This window comes from Lagopus leucura, unplaced genomic scaffold (assembly GCF_019238085.1).
Source record: "Lagopus leucura isolate 7727_CA_CO unplaced genomic scaffold, USGS_WTPT01 Super-Scaffold_760, whole genome shotgun sequence".
NCBI classification, from domain to species: Eukaryota; Metazoa; Chordata; class Aves; order Galliformes; family Phasianidae; genus Lagopus; species Lagopus leucura.
Genome location: NW_024962257.1, coordinates 9,876,574 through 9,893,314, shown reverse-complemented (window position 1 = coordinate 9,893,314; position 16,741 = coordinate 9,876,574). Strand labels below are relative to the sequence as shown.

The window sequence follows — 16,741 nt, the reverse complement described above, 5'->3', positions numbered from 1 at the left end:
CCGCAGTAAGAATTTCTTGTGTGTGAGCATTTTCGGAAGTGCTTGTGGTTTCATCACTTTTTTCCCCCTCTAGTCTTCAGGGGTGAAAAAGGGGCAAGGAGAGACACCCCTCCCCAGAGAAATGAGCCCCTTCTCCACACAGCCTTCTCAGAGGTGGTGTCTCTGACTGCAGTGCGCAGTCACTGAGAAGCAAGGAGTGAAGGATTTCAGGGCTGTGATTACCATTTTCACAACAAACATCAAGAATGTACGTAATTACTAAGCTAACATTTGTATATGCAAACAACAAGAGTGGAACTATAGCTGAATCTAAAGCCTGTGCCCTCCAGAACACACAATACTTTTTCAGGGAAAAAGTATTTTATTTGAAACACATAGTTTCCCAATATCCTGCCACACAAGTTTGAATTTGATAACCAACTACGGCCATCCTAAAACCAAGTCCATCCCAACACCAAGCCCATCCTAACACCAAGTCCATCCTAACACCAAGCCTTTGCCTACTTGATCAAAAGTCTGCATGAGCCAAAAAAAAACCAGTCTGTGCTGAGTGTCTCCCTGACTCCCCACAGACCTGGGCAGGAGCAGGAAGGGGAAGCAGGCATCCCTGCACAGACAGCCCCTGCAGCACGCATCCTGGTAGCCATTCCTCCCCTCTCATCTCACATGTTATTAAAACCAAGAGTAACATATGCAACTTTTGGTATGCATGGCTTTTTATTCCATACACTCTTGCACACCCAAACCTATTGCTGAGGTTCAGATCGTAATCTGTATCTTTCTCCACACAGTGTTTTCACTAGATCCTAGAACACCTCCGTAATGAATGGTATGTTGCAGTGTGAACACGCAGTCACTGCCAGCCTAATCCAGCTCTCTCTATACAGACAGGTGAACTCTTTTATGGGACCCCTAAAAAGTCAGGTGCACATTAGATGCTTGCCTAGAGCCAGCAGGACACCCACCTGTACATATATAAACACTTGCAGATGTATTTGGCAATATATACTCTATATTCTGTAACACTCTGTGTTATTCTTAGAGTCCTGGATTCATAAGCCAGGTAAAATTTCTGAAGGCTCATTACCCTACCTATTTTCATTCATTTCATTACTTGCTGATGAACATTATTCCTTCGTTCTTGATTTTCGCCAGTGCAAAGCACGTTATGAGTGAAAAAAAAAAGGTGCTTCCAAGCAAAACTTACAAACATCCCTGGTGTGCCAGCAGAGGGTAATTGATCTGTTCACAGATGGATCTGTAGCTGAAAAGTTTGAAGACTCTGGTGACTGAAAACTTTATACCAGTGTCTATATCTCACAGTAGCAGTGAGCTGTTAATGACTGCATCTGCATGGCACAGAAAGCACAGAAACATGCAGAGGGAGAGTCTGTGCCGGGTCAACCCCAGCTAAGAGCCCACGTCCTGCCCCCCTGCAGTAGGGGAAGAAATACATCAGTGTTCTCAGATCCTACCTGACGTGTAGGGATGAGACTCACTTGGCAGTGATCAGCAGCTCTGGTGAGAAATACAGGACGGCGGGTGGTGCACAGACGTGTGGACACCCGAGTGTCTGCAGCCTTAGCGAGTGATGTTCTGAGTGGAAATAAAGCAGCTATGGCTTCCCAGGTATGAACTTCTCAGTAATTCTTCCATCCAAGTGCACTACAGGACTGCTTAATGCAACGGCTTCTCCTCAACAGGAGCCTACCTGCAGCACTCCCAGCAGCCAGAGCACAACACACCCACTTTTCCCTGGGGATTAGCACTGCCACTTCAAATTAGGCTGTCTGCTTGACCTCTGGACAATACCTCCCCAAAGAAAGGGCTGCAGCAGGGCAGGAAACCCCTGACCTCTAACAATCAGGAATGCATAACGATTGGCAAAACTCGTACAGCTGAGAAACTGGCAACAGGCGAAGGAAGAACAGAGTGAAGTGCTGAGCACTCCAGGTTTTCATGCTCTTTGCCTCACTGGGTCTCAGAAAGTCCTGGAAACTGAGATTTTTGTTGGTAATGGATGATTTGCTGTTAATGGCTGATGTTAATGTGGAAACACATCACCTGCCTCTCTTAGCTGGACCCGAATGACTAGGTGCAGCATCTTGCTCCTGCTGTCAAGAATGAAGTCTCAGCACTGTCAGCACTACCCCTGAGCTATGATCCACATTTAACCACCACCCGAACAATAGCAGACTCCCTGATGAGCTTTGTCTCTAGGCTAAATTAAAAAGGTGGAGGGATGGTAGATATTAACCTTGGCTAATCCTATTATATTTGCATTTCAAGTCTTTGCTCTTTCAAAAGTTTCCTGTGTGATGTCAAGCACGTTATTCACTCCTTCTTTCTCTTCATGTAAAAGGAATAACAGATTGGTAATAGTACTATTGCACAATTTCATTTGAATGCAGACATTAAAATGCTGCTTTACTGAAATGGAAATGCTTGGAGGAGATGTATTATTTTTACATCTTCTTTAGGAAGGTTTTATTTCTCAGGTTCACTGGTCAGTGTCATTGAAGAAGAAAGATCACTTCCATGTGGATGACTAAAAATTGTAAAAATGGAGATGTTTGTATTTAATGGGAAGACATACATGAGGTTAAATGTCAAAAGCTATAGCTGTAGTGGATACCTGTATATAGAATAGCTGGTGAAAGGACATTGAAGAAGCTGAAATTCGGGATAAGTACAACTGTTATGGGCTGCCCACAAGCTGCCATCCCCTGCTGCCCAGTGCTGCTTGAGAGATAGAAGAGCTGGGATTGAAGGTGTGAGATGGAATCTGTGGAGAAGAAGGGGGCAAGGGAATGTTTTTAGCTTCAGCTAATCTCACCATCCAAATCTATTTCAATTGGCAATTAATTAATAAATAAATGAAATAAATTAATTTTCTGCTGGTCCAGTCTGTTTTGTTTATGACAATAATCAGCAAGCAATCTCCCTGTCTTTACCTCAGCCCACAAGTATTTCCATCTTTCTTCTTCCCACTGACCTGTTCAGAAGAAGGCAGCTGGGTGGGGGTCTGGTGGCCAGCCAGGGTCACTCCACCACTGAGATAAAGCACTGCTTTCACAAAAGTCAAGTTCAGCCACAAACCTGGCCACCAAGACCATAGCTGCAGCATCGAAGCCTATTACCCTGCACAGATACATTTGTTGATCTAAGCATCAAGACCTCTTTAGTCTTTTCTGAAAATAATCTCCGACATCAAGAACAGAATGTCCCAGACTCATCAGCACCTATGGCTTTATAAGTCCCTGTGATGGTTAGGTATATAAGTGTGATGGGTTAGATTACACACTTCCTCCATCACCCCCAAGTCATTCCCAAGCTTCTTCTAGTTGTCTGCATCTAGGTTTCAGGATAGCATGAAGTAAAATTTATGTGATATTAGAAAACTATCTTGGAAATACTCCAGCGCGAGCCTGTCACACCACATTCCTTCTGTGGCACAGCAGGTGTGAGCTGTAGGCTGTGATAATTATACACCAGCTACTAACCTGACTCTCTGTCTTCTTCAGCCAGATACATTACTGAGGCACGTTGGCAAAGTCATGTCACCAGTCGTGTGTGCTGCTTCCTTTCCTAGACACAGCTGCATTGGAAAGACGTGGATGAACTGATCAACTTTTAAAGCACTTCTGCTCCCAGAATTTGCCAGATTTACCTAAAGGTAAGAGCTTTCTAATTACTCTGAATCAATACTACTCCTTATGGAATACAGAAAGGGACATGTCAAGGACTGAGGTGGACAGGGAGCTCAGGGAGTGTGACAGCTGTGGTTCTTGGCTGTAAATGTTAACGCTGTGATTGAATTGTCAGGCTTTGGATTCCAAGCTTTGGAAATCTGGAGACAAAGATTGTTCTTAAGGTACTTTGCTTATTTCCTAGAACAGTCCAAAGATGGAAAACAAGAAAACAATCTGATAAGGTAAAGATGAGAACAATAATAAGAACAGAAAGTCAAACCGATGCGCCATCAGAAAGGGCTTCTGTCACACACAGCACAGGGCACACACCTGCTTTCCTTAGATTAATGTTATCCATAATAACTTTGTAAGAGTTGTCAGACCAGGTCCAGATGCTAGGTGACATTATTCATGCTGTCCTATCAGTTTGCAGTTGAAGGACAAGCCACGGACATTATTTTTATACGGTTATAAACGAAATGCTAGCTACCTGTGCTTTAGTGCTGCCAGTAAGAGAATGTAAATCCCTAAGAGAACCTAATGAGAAGATGCAATAGGATCAAATGTTAAGGCAACGATGAAGTGCTGAAAGCAATTGTGTAAGGCTGTCCTCAGCTCAGACATCTAGAAGGAAATGTGAAAGAGAAAATGGTGTCAGTGGAGGACAAAGGAGGAATCTCAACTTGGCATATACTCTATACTCTGTTGCTTGCTCAAATTTTAAGACCAGCCACAGCCAAATTTGGACCATGTCACTGCAGAATGGTCACAGTGCCTTCTTGATACAGTGTCCCTGTATACAAAACAAAGAGTAATTAATTTGCTCGTCGTCACTGTTGTAGAACAGGATCTGATCCCTTATTTCCCCTCAGCCCAGGTTAATGCATGAACCACCGGCCAGTACTTCCTTTTCGTGGTTAGCACTCTATTTTTGAAACAGTAATTAGGGAGGGAGAAGTTTTAATGCAATGCTGTGGCCCGATTCTCCTTGTCCTTCAGAACAGAGGCCCTTTAAATGTGAACGAAGCTGGCCTGCGAAGGCAAGGCATTGTGCTTCAAACAGCAAATTAAGGAGCAGGTATTAAGGGATATATCTGGTTTACATCAAAGGTTCACACAGAATTCAGTGACAGAGCTTATTTAGTATTTTAATTAGTAGTTTTGACAGAAATGTGGGAGTGGCAAAAAAATGTACGAATGAAGACATGAATGTCGGGAAGCAGAAAGCCTGCTGCACAGTGAGAAAACCTAGAGAACTGCTGTGACAGATTTCCTACCTACCTGCACTGCTCCAAAGCAGTACGTTTAGGGAGTACTATCAGGAAATGCAGCTACAACTGGGAGCTCCTCAGTGCAGAGTGACATCGGAGGACAAAGAAACACAGCATAAATGCAAGTCATTGGCATGATGTGGTTGTGGAGGAGGACAAAGTACTTTCGATTCTATTAAAGACAGCATTTCCCCTAAATATAAGAAGATATTCATACTATTCTACAGGCTGAGGACTGAGCTCATCTGGTCACTTCTGTCCAGAATTAATAACAATTCACTGTCCAGAAGTGAGGACATGACAAGCTTGCATAGTGCTGTGAGCAGCGGGAGCAGAAGATGTACTGAAATAGAGTAGAACTCTCCTGATGAAGGAATAACCCAACAAAGTATGACTGGGATAGGACTGGAAAACGCACAGAATTCCTGCCCAGCCAGCAGCCATGTGGGGCCACGTAGGCCAGGCCAGGCTGCTGTTTGCACACCCAAGTGTGCAACTGCCTGCTCAGGGCCAGCAGCAGGGAACCAGCCCTCCATCTGCACACGGCAGCAAACACACACCCTGGCTTGTGCTGGATTTAAAAAATAGTAATAATAGTAAACATTCCAAATATCTTTGCATTTTTGTCACCCTTTACAATATCATGAATGAGAACACATTTGCTCCAAATTGGAGAAAGCAAAGAGATCTTTATGAAGAGAGCTCAGCTCACTAGCATTTCACTCTTCAGTAAATGCTTCTTCTTGATTCTGTGAGCAAAAGTGGTTGTTCTCACTGTGCTCTCAACTGCCATTTAGGCCGCAGTGCTTTGGGTTAATTACACATCAGTACCACCTTGTACACATGAGGGGAGGGTCCTGCCCAGCTCTCCGGGCCAATGGCAAAATCATCCTGATGACTTCAACAGGTGAACAACCAGCTTCTTGCACCGACCCTTGGAAGCAGTGACCTCCCACATCGGCTGGAGAGTCAGTGCAGCCAACAGACAGACCAGTGGAACCAAGCAGGGAGTTCACAACAAGAACCACAGATCAGAATCCCCCAGAGCTACATCCTCTCCATTTGAAAAAGGAAGCAGGTAGCCTGATACACGCTTAAAAACTGGGAGCCTGAAGAACTTGGAGATGGCAGCAGGGTACCACAGTGCCTGCATCATTTGTTGAGTTCACTGGCAGGATGCCTACTTCAGGCACGCTGAATACCTCTTAAGGTCCAACTTTTAATTTGCTGCCTGCTGTCCTGTCTTGAGTTTCTATTTTAAAAACACGAATAAACATATACCTGGATGCTGCACCACAGCTCTTTGTTTATCTGTGCTATTCCTTCCTGAATAGCTGACAAGTCTCAGCACATTGCAAATGTTACCATCAGCAACAAACTTAGGGCTAATGAGAGAAGATCTCTCCACTGAGAAATTCAGCATTTTATTGCTGACTAAAAATGAGAAACAACTGCTTCGGTAAAATAAAACAGATGCACTCAATGTTATCCAAGCCACAGATGCAATTGTACGCCAGCAAAGGTATTTTATGGTCACTCCTTACAATAGTAGAAATCAAAATTGTTTCATAAAAGCAGCTGGAAGGGCTGAATGCCCACAAAACACATTGAACTAGCGATGGCAGGACAGCAAGAGCACATTACACTGTAATGATCATTACAGACTGATCTCTCAGCTACTATCCTAAAAGCCATCATATCACTTCTACACCTCCAAACATCCCTGAAATCTGCAGATCAATTTCTGAAGCATTTTAATATTCCAAAACACAAAACTTCTGAATGAATTACATGGCCTCCAAATACCTGAATCACAGAATGCTTCCTTCCAAATTTTGCATCCCGTGTTGTTCTGGCCCTGAACTGGCTGTTACTGAAGTCAATGTCAAATCACATTCTGACATAAGCTGGAGCTGGAAGAGACATTCAACGTGTTCCTCATGCACCCACTGCTTCCTGTCCTGCCTAATATTCTGGATGCCATCCTGGTACACGATGTGATGGCCGAAGATGATAGGCTCCTGCCAGATGACGTACTGAACCAAGCGCTTAATGCCAGCGTGGTACAGACAGGGCACAGGGACAGCTCTCTGCAACGTTAGTTCCTCTCTTACAATATCCAGCTCTTCCCTACACTTTCTCCATCGCCCCCAGAGCAGCACCAGGCATTCTGTGCTGTTACATCCACAACCAGCTCCTGAGTGCAGCACCACGTCAGCTGGAATAGAGGCCGGCCAGCGTCACTAATTGCTCCTGGAAGCATTTTGGAAACCTCATTTGGAGCCTGCAGCATGAGATTAGCAATGAACCTTCTTGCTAAAAAAGCCTCCCTTAAATACAAAAGGGATTAGAAAATCCTGTTCAGTTTTCACAGAAGTGCCACATCACGTTTTAATCAGGCCAATCCACTGAACTCAACAGAAAGGAGGCACAGGAAGAGCTACGTGGGCTCCAATACATGCACACCTGCCAAATCCCAGCTGCCTCCTCTCACACGAGAATTTTGAATCTCAACAGAGAGGAATTCGTACTGCAGCAAACTACAGCTCCTCAAATCAAACTGTAAATACATCATCAGCACTGCTCATACTTACAAAGCAAACACATACAGCGCTCACGCAATGATATTTCTGAATCAGTCTTCAGTACCTCCCAGTTTATGCTCTGCTAAGCTGCACCCAGACTGAAACAGGCTCTCCAGTCTCACAAATGCTTCCATTTCAACTGCCACAATATCACCTTAGAAGAGGTACCTGAAGGAAAAGCATATTCCTCTCAAAATTGAAATCAAACTGCAAAAAACACTTTAGAAAGATGAAAAAATGACTGACTTGCATACACAGGACTGTCTGTCTGTCTGCCCATCATTCAAACATGCAACAGCTGACAAATCATGTAGAGAGGAAAGTCTCTGCTCTCCTTACGACTATTTTGACCATACACATAAAGCTGAGTGGTGAATCTCTTTGGATTCCTGAAAAGATTGTCCCCCGTGTGCCTTCATTTCCCCTCCATACAGCACCAATGGCACCTGGACACGCACTAGGCACTATTTAGACATTGGGGACGTTTGGGAGGAACATGCAGAGGTGTGGGTGAGTGCTGGAGAGCAGAGCCCTGCCCTGGAATTCTGCAGTTCGGCAGCTTTGCTTGGCTCAATGAATGTCACTGCACACCAGAGCTGAGGGCCAGAGCGAACCCAGAGGAGGGCGATGGAAACTGCTGTTGCCTATCCTCCTCTAGGATATGTCCCTCCTAAAACATAAAGACCTTACAACTCCCATTCTCTGAACTGGGTCTTTGTGCCCACGCCTCAAGGTGTGATTTGCATTCTCTATTTTATCATTTTAAAATGCACTGAATTTAAAGCAAGCTTTATTTTGCAGTGCAAACTGATTCTATCCATGTGCTAAAGAAACTGAGACAAGAAAGAAAGCAGTCTTGTTTCTGCATCCCTGTGACTGTGTGTTCCTGCCTGCAAGTCAAGTAGTTTGTAATTGCTTGAGCTGACCTTGAGAGCTCTAGATAAACCCAGCACCCATGCCAGGAGTGCACAGCACTCTGCTCTGCCCTGGTGGAGAGCTTTCTTTGCTCACTGTGGCTGCAGACAGGACAACTCACATCACATCCTTTGGCATCTAGTGTGGGCCAACTGCACACTGCTTGTTTCTGGAAGGGAGCTTATAGGACACTTCCCACTCCTCAGGAGTCACTGCCTGACAGTTCTTGCTGTTTTCTCCCTCAGTGCTCCTAATACTGTCCATTCTCTCCCACATCTCCAGCAGATTATCACCTCTGATAAAGGTTCTAGCTCTAACCCACAGCTATAACACCAGATGTGGATGTTCACAGTCCCAGTGTGCTCTCAGACATCACAGGCACAGCAGCAACTGAGCTGAGATCACATCCTAAACAAAAGGGCCCACTGAGCTGTGGAAAACCCTCCAAGGAATGCTCTTCCTGGAACTCCATACTCACAGCACTCAGGTCCAGAGGCTACCCAAGCCCTGTGCCTCCCAGGCAGGAGAGCTGAAGCAGCTCCTGCAGCAGCTGGGGCTCACAGAACGCCTCAAGCTGGAAGGGACCTGCAAGGATCAAATCTGGCTCACCTCCTCTGGGGCAGCTGCTCAATCCCAACATGCAGCACTGTTAGAACAGCAACTAAAAGGCTGAAAGCAACCCAAATCCAGGGCACCTTAGCAGCAGCCTACGGCCCACAGCTTCAGTGCTCATGGCTCGAGCAGAGCCAACACAAACGAGGACTCCCACACCATTCCTGGCTCTGCCACTGATTCACTGAAGTCACTGGCTTTTCTTCTGCACCTCTGCCCTGTACATTTACCTGGTGCTATTACATTACCACCTCACTGGGTGGAGCAAGGATTAGTCAGTGTTTGCTTGCATTCAGCTGTTAACTTGCAATGCTCTCGCTATGTTAACCACTATTATTATTCCTTCATTTTGCCTAGGCTTACAATCACTGGATGAAATTGAAAATCCCCTTCTTCTTTTTCCTGTTTTACAATGAGTGATATTAATTCAGCAGAAATGTCACCAGAAATGACACATCCAGTATTTAGCATATGCTATTTAAGTATCAAGCAATAAGCCAAAAAACTTGAAGACATTCCTTATACATTTGGCCACCGATGCTCGTCTCAAAGAAACAGCCCATGGTCAATACTGGCTAACACCCATTTGTCCATTATCACAGTTACTATTGAGATATTCTTCTCTACAGTTCATTAACCTTCCTTGGCTCTCATTGTGTCACCTTACCCAGGACGTCCCGATTCTCAGCTTTTCTCTTTTCTTCTCAGTAGGATCCTCAAAGCTTCACCAATGCCCTATTAATACATCCAACATTTTAGTCTTTTACCTTCTTTACACTGAGCACACTGAAATACACTTTTCCCCATTCTGCCTGAATAATCCATATCTTAGCCATTTTCTCCAACTTTGTCACCCTTAACAAGGCCTATGCTTTATTTCTGACTTTTTCTCCACCCCACTTACTAACTTTACTATTCATTCTGCTACCATTTTCCACACCATGTCCCACTCATCCAGACCTGTGAAATTCTTTTAAATTCCTTCTTCCTTCCTCCCTAGGACTGCTGCTTTATCTCACCACTACTGACTTCCTCTCCCACCCCTCCCTACGCTCCCCCATAATCATGGCTCTCCAACACAACCTGAAAACAGACCTGCTGAGATCATCTTGCCTTGTTCAGAAGTCTCCATACTCCTCTAGTTTGACCTCACATACTCAGGCAGATGATGCTGATTTGCTGAGCATTATGTTTTGCAGACTCTACTTGCTTATCCAACTGTCTCTTAACAATATAATCCCTCACTACTGCATCACAGCAACAGAAGACACATAGTTGTGCTGCAAGATGCTATGTGGAGTTACCCTAAGCCTCACCAGCCTCATTCAGTTGCTCCTCACAGGCAACCGAATCCTCAATCCTTCCTCATTGGAAGGGGATTCTCCCCCTCTGCCCTTGTGAGACCCCATCTGCAGCAGTGTTCAGCTTGGGAGACCCAACACAAGAGGGATAGGGACCTGCCAGGTTCAAGAGGAGACCATGAAAGTGCTCCCAGGGCTGGAGCACCTCTCCTGGGAAACAGGCTGAGGGAGCTGGGCTTGTTTAATCTGGAGGTGGCTTTGGACAGATCTCCTTGTGGTATTTCAATATTAAAGGGTAGCTATAAGACAGAGGGACATTCAACCAGCTTTGGATAAGAAGGGGAAATAGCTTTAAACTAAGAGAATGATGAAGATGGTGAAGCACTGAACAGGCTGCTCAGAGTTGTGGATGCCCCGGTGCTGGAAGTGTTTGAGCTCATGTGGCACAGGGCTGTGGGCAATCTGATGTCCCTGCCCACGGCAGGGGGTGGTCCCAGTGGGCTTTAAGGTCCTTTTGAATACCCAAACCATGATTCTATCTTTGGTTCCTTTCCTTCCCTACATCACCCTTCTTTGCTGACCTGCACGTAAAGCCGTAACTTTCTTCTGCAAAGCAATTCCTACTGTTAACATTAGTCTATCAAATCATTAATCAGCCAGTTAATAGTGGATCAAAGGATAGCTAAGAGTAATTAACGCCATTCTATTCACAGTAATACAACACGTATCTCCAGCTGCATCCTCTACCTCCCACTCTCCTGGACTGTGAAGAAGTGCCTGCTAACACCTGCAACACACACGTCCTTTGTGGCCTGGTCCTGCTCAGAGCCTCGGGTAGCACAGTCATAGTTAACAATGATATTGACCAACAGACTCCTGTCATGCCAGTGATGAGACAATAGTTTCACAGTACAAGACTGGTCATGGCAATGATGATGATGAGGTTGCACAATAACCTGCTGAAAGATCCAAATTGCCACAGGTTGCACAGTTGCATGCTCTGATTTAATGACACACGAAGGGTTTTTGCAGGTGCTCGGAAGTGCAATCTTCCCTCTCTTGATTATTTTGACAATTCCAGAAAAAAAATCACACTACCTTTTCTGTAAAGGTAACACTTGCAGACACAAATCTGAGTGCTTCAAATCGTATACTTTCTGTGTGAATGCTGTCAGCTTTCCAACACAAAGAAATAAAGTAAAATTCTATTTTCTGCTTGTCCTCATCTTCCTCACCTGGAACAGTAACTGACTGTACTGCAGTCTCTAAAACAGCCAGAATAAGAGAACTGCTCATTTTCCTCAAAGTGAAATCTGAGAGTAAGAACTAGAAGGAGGCATTGGGAAGTAGAGGGGAGTGAGAGTCACTGACTGTAGAAGTTGTTTTGTGCTACTTTTGGCAGGTGAACTGCAGAGATGGCTAGTGAGAAGGGACGTGTGGAAATCCCCATGGTTATGTACGAAGCATGCCAAGAGCCCTCTGCTCCTGAGTACTGCAGCCAAGGGGGTAAGCAGCCTTTGCTGGGCATGGATGGAAAGAGCAAGCTTCTGGCTGGCTCTGTGGCAAACATCAATGGTCATTTTCTAACCCAGGCAGCTCATAAAGGGCCCAACTTGGCCACAACATGAGGGGCTCAAAATGTGCCTGTGCCAGTGTATAAAAGCCAGGGTTGGGGTGGGCAAGCCGGTATGATCTGCTAGTGTGGAGACCACTTGAAATGGGAAATTAAAAAAAAAGAAGTGCAATTATTCATTCTACCAACAACAACACTTAACTGGAACTGCAGTTGTCTCTACAGTGACTTCATATTTCTAACAAGCAATTGTTCAGACAGCAGACTTTGTAATGGTCTGGCCATGTGCTGCTTAGCCTGCCATCTGCTCTTCCAGAGGACTGGCCCTTTCTCTTGCACTCCTGCCCAGAGCTGCCCTCACTCCCTAGCTGAGTCAGTGTAGCACCTGGGTTCCACGGGCACAAGCAGCCCTTCCCCACGTCATCCCATGGGGGCTGGCACAGCAGAAGGCTTGGCAGCTCTGCTCAGTAACTGCTGTGTGGCAGGGCTGGCTTTTGCTTTGACGCCAGACATTGCTCCCACACCTACGCAAGCATCTCACAATGCTCCTTTGTATTCTGCTTGCTGGAGCTCATGCTCACTGAAAGACGCACTGATGTCAGCCTTCCTGCTATTGAGGAAACTGCCATTCACCAGGCAGGGCTGGAGAAGAAACCAGTATGGAGGTCAGAAGGTGCAGTACAGGGCTGCTAAACTTGACGTGTTGCAGAGTGCTTTACCCTGATCAGCTCTCTCCACACATTTTTCTTCACAAAGCCCTCTCTGGCCTCACTCTAAGCTCTCAGAAGAACTCGCATGAGGTTGGGGAATGAGGTTGAAAATGCTTGAGGTGACTTAGTCACCAGTCCCAACTCTCTTACCCACAACAGAAAGAAAAAATAATTCTTCTCTTTCTGTAGACCAGAGGGTAAGATTAAAATTCCTTGGCTTGAAGCTGGGGAGAAAAAAAAAAATCTAGAAAAACTAGAAAAAAAAGTTCCAAACATTATTAGTAAAGGTGGTAATCACTGGAAGAACACAGTTAGAGGTACTACAGATCTTTAGTCAATAGAGCCTTTAAAATAAGATCAAACACCATTTCAGTGTCATACCAGAACAGATGCAGTTATGTGTTGACAAAATAATTTGATTTCTTGATTGATGTTGCTAAGAAATTGAGAGCAGCTTTTCACTGCAGGCTATTCTGGCTTTAAAAACCCACGAATCAAACCAATAGTGCCTGTTCCCTGTGCTGTACATCAGAAGGTCACACCAGGCAGCAGCCCGCCCCAGCCCCAGCTCAACCTTCTGGGAGGTGAGCTGACCACTCTGTTATGTCTCACTGTCCTTCTTCCCTTAGGAGGCTATGAATATCCTGCTCCCCCTCCTTACTCCTACCGAGAAACAGCCACTGTTGAGCAGCCCGGTAAGTGCCAGGTATTTCTGACAACGTTCATAATTCTACTGCTAACAAAAGCAGAACGCAGTTGGTTTTAAAGTCAACAAACATAGTTTTTTGTTTTTTTTTACCTAAACACAGTCCAGGAAGATGGAAAGCTTCCCTAGGAATGTTAAAAACAAACTAAGACGACAGACTCAGTCCCATTTTCTAGCAGTAGCCAGGCTGCAGAAGCACCCCTTCATGCAGCGAGGGCTTTCAGAACAAATGATTTTAAGTCCAGTTTATTTCATCATTCCTGTTCTATTCACTTTTATGTAAGTGGACAAGCTCAAAGGAGATATTCAGAAAAGGCTTCAAAGAAAGTCAGGTATCATCTCTTACAGGAGAGAAGGAGATGCAGCTGTTTTCTGAATTCAGAATTCCCCAAATTCAGGAGACAAACTCAGATACCAGGTTGAAAGAAAGCAGATACTAGTTTGAATATACCCTACATTTGTTCTAGGGTGGTATTTTTTATTGTAAAAGATGGTATTTTTCACTGGAAATCTTCTTGGGAAAAGGACACCTTCACATAGCTACAACGCATGCACACCTCTCGATGAGACAGGAAAGTCAAATCCAGGCTAGAAACAACATGGGAGAAGTTAGAGATTTTCCCAACTGGGGACATGCGACTGTTAACATTTGTGTAACTGAGTAACTACTTCTTTGCATCTCTTTTAGTAAGCAGAGATCCAGAAAGCCCCTCTGTATCCTTCAGATCTCCCTTTCATGGTGAACATGCATTTTTACAGTATTTTACATCAGAAGACAAACTCTCAGTGTCACCACTGGGCAGCGGAGACTGCCTGACTGTGGAGAGTTCCCCACTGGCAGCACCCAGTGTAGGTCCTTGTGAGCAGCTATCCTGAATGTGTTTAGTCAGTAACAGTAACACAGGCAGCTCTGGATCGGCCATTTTAGGAACCTTCATTATACAATTAAGAATTGATGGCTTGTAAAAGGTTTCCCATCTTTTTGCTCTTGCTGCTTCTTTTTTCCTCTTCAACTCAGTCTACCTGGTGTCTCAGCCTCCGATCATCGTAGCAGGAATCTTCTCAAGCAGACCAACGCCCACAATATGTCCTTCCTGCCGCCAGCACATCACCACACAGGTCACCTACAGGTTGGGCAAACTGTCCTACCTCCTGTGCAGCAGTCTATGCATGGTTGGGTAAGCTTTTCTGTTTACACTGCAGCAGGAGGATACAAATGTAGGTCCAATACAATTTAAGGTCTAGTTAATGCTTATGTAGACAGCTGCCCTTCTTCCCTACTTCCTAAGAAGTCAGTCTGTCATCATGGCTACCAGAGATTTAACCACGTATGTTACTACTCTTTGTAAAACAAGTAAAAATGAGTACAACAGAGTCTACGTCCTTACAATAATTTAGAATCAGGTTCAGAATCACAGAATTGTAGGGGATGGAAGGGACCTCCAGAGATCATTGAGTCCAACCCCCAAATAAAGAAATAATAAGACTAACAGGCAGGACATTAGTAATAAAGATAAATCCTTGGGAAGAAAATTTAAATATTAAAGAACCTAGAAAAGAAGTGGATTCATGAAGTGATATGGCAGATGGAATAAAAATAGATGAAGCCAACAGGAAGAAAAGTTAGTAACTCATTCCATGCACGCCCATCTCCTCTTTGTCTACAGGTGCTGCTTTGGATGCTGCTTTGTACCTTTCTTTGTGAGGATCTTCAAGGACGCAGACCATTACTGCCCATACTGCCAATTTCACATTTACAGATACAAAAGGCTATAGGGACAGTTAGCACAACCAGATGACGTCCAGTTTGTTTCCTAATGGCGTAAGATTTCACGTGTAGAACTACTGACAGGAAACACCAGAGCAGGCTTTGGTTCTGCGGCTCCCTCACCAGCAATTCCACCCGCAGTTTGCCACCGCACGGCTGGACCGACTTTAAAAAGCCCTGCCGCACACCATCACTCAGTTAATGCTCAATCTGGACAGAACACCGAGTTACAAAGCGACCAGCTAGCGAGTACTTCAGCACTTGTACTGCTCCCAAACCCCAGCCCAGGCGGACGCAGCTCCTGCACTGCAGCCCAGCACAGCACAGCTCGGCACGAAGCACTGCCTCGAACATGAGCCATCCCCACAGGGCTGCGGGCGTACAGAGCAAGCTGATTATTTATTGATGAAACATAAGTTATGAAACCCTCATTACTGTAACATATGAGATAAGAAAATAAACCTGTTCTTGTTAACAATTCTGACAAACGTTGCTGTCTGCACTGTGTCCCTGACGCCCCGCGTGCTGGGACACCTGCCCACATCAGCAGACCAGCAGAACGAGAAGAGCCGCCTGATGTTATCGGATCGGTTTGTTTTAGTTCTCTGGGCAATTTAGGCCACCATAAGCATACGGTGGGTAGGGAGACCCTGCAGCACGCGCTGCACACCTGTGGAAAGAGGCCGAGCTGAGCCGCTCGCAAGGCAAGCCCCCGAATTGTTGCTTTTGCAATCCTCGCAAACGCCAACTTCCAGCGCTAAAAGAGCCGAATTTCCCCGTCTGAGGTCCTCTCCTCTCATTACTAACCTGAAGGGCAGCCCGCCCTGCCCGGCTCCGCGCGCTGACGGCTCGGCCCCCAGCCCCGCCCTGCACACAGCGCCCCCTGGCGGCACAGCGGGCCCGGCTCCAGCAGCCCTCAGAGGGCGGGCGGGGCAGGAAGCTGTGAGGAAGGGCGCAGCCCTGCGGCTGGGATCCGATTCCAGTGAGGATTTAACTACTCTAAGGAAACAAACAAACAAACCCACGGCCATCACAAAAAAGCCCCCAGATCCCCACTTGCTGCCTGTATTTGCTGACAGCCTTAACGCCTAAAGAAACGCAGTCACTGAAAAGAAATGCCCGCTGCTGGTCATTTCTTTTCGGGTCGCTCGGCGGCGCTGCGCCCGCTCCCAGCGCTTCTCCCGCCACACAACGGAACGCAGCGCGCTGCCTCCTGCTCCCTATTGAATTTGCACGGAGAGCGCTGTGAGGAGAGCGCAGCTCACTGACAGCCGTGCAGTTTTGTCTGCGAATCTGATGAGAAAAACAGACTTAAAAGCAACAAACAAACAAACACAGCAAAAGTTTGCCTACCTACAGGTGCTAGCGGGGCTGCCCGTTCCTACCATTCCTACCTTCACCGGCTCTGCTGCCACCCGCAGCCGCTCCGTCCCCAGCCCAGCAGCCCCAGCGCACCTGGGCTCGATCTGTGCCACTGCGGGACTGGTGCCGGCGACATGGCGGCACTGCAGAGCTACGTAGGGATATGGAAAGTGTAGGTTTGAAGAATACGGGAGAAATCAGTGCCACGAACGGTATTCCTCACTGGGCAGTGATAGTTAATTGCCT

At 45.9% G+C, this 16,741-nt stretch overlaps 1 protein-coding gene across 2 annotated transcripts in view; it reads right to left on the bottom strand.

Moving 5' to 3' along the window:
• Window positions 1-15,968, bottom strand: part of CARHSP1 (calcium regulated heat stable protein 1) — a 65,715-nt gene extending 49,747 nt beyond the window's left edge. The window contains exon 1 of one of the 2 annotated variants that reach the window (XM_042864846.1): window positions 15,941-15,968. The gene's annotated coding sequence lies outside the window, so the exon portion shown is untranslated. The remainder of the gene's footprint in view (window positions 1-15,940) is intronic. The other variant, XM_042864848.1, reaches the window with a different exon arrangement.
• Window positions 15,969-16,741: the final 773 nt, after the last annotated feature.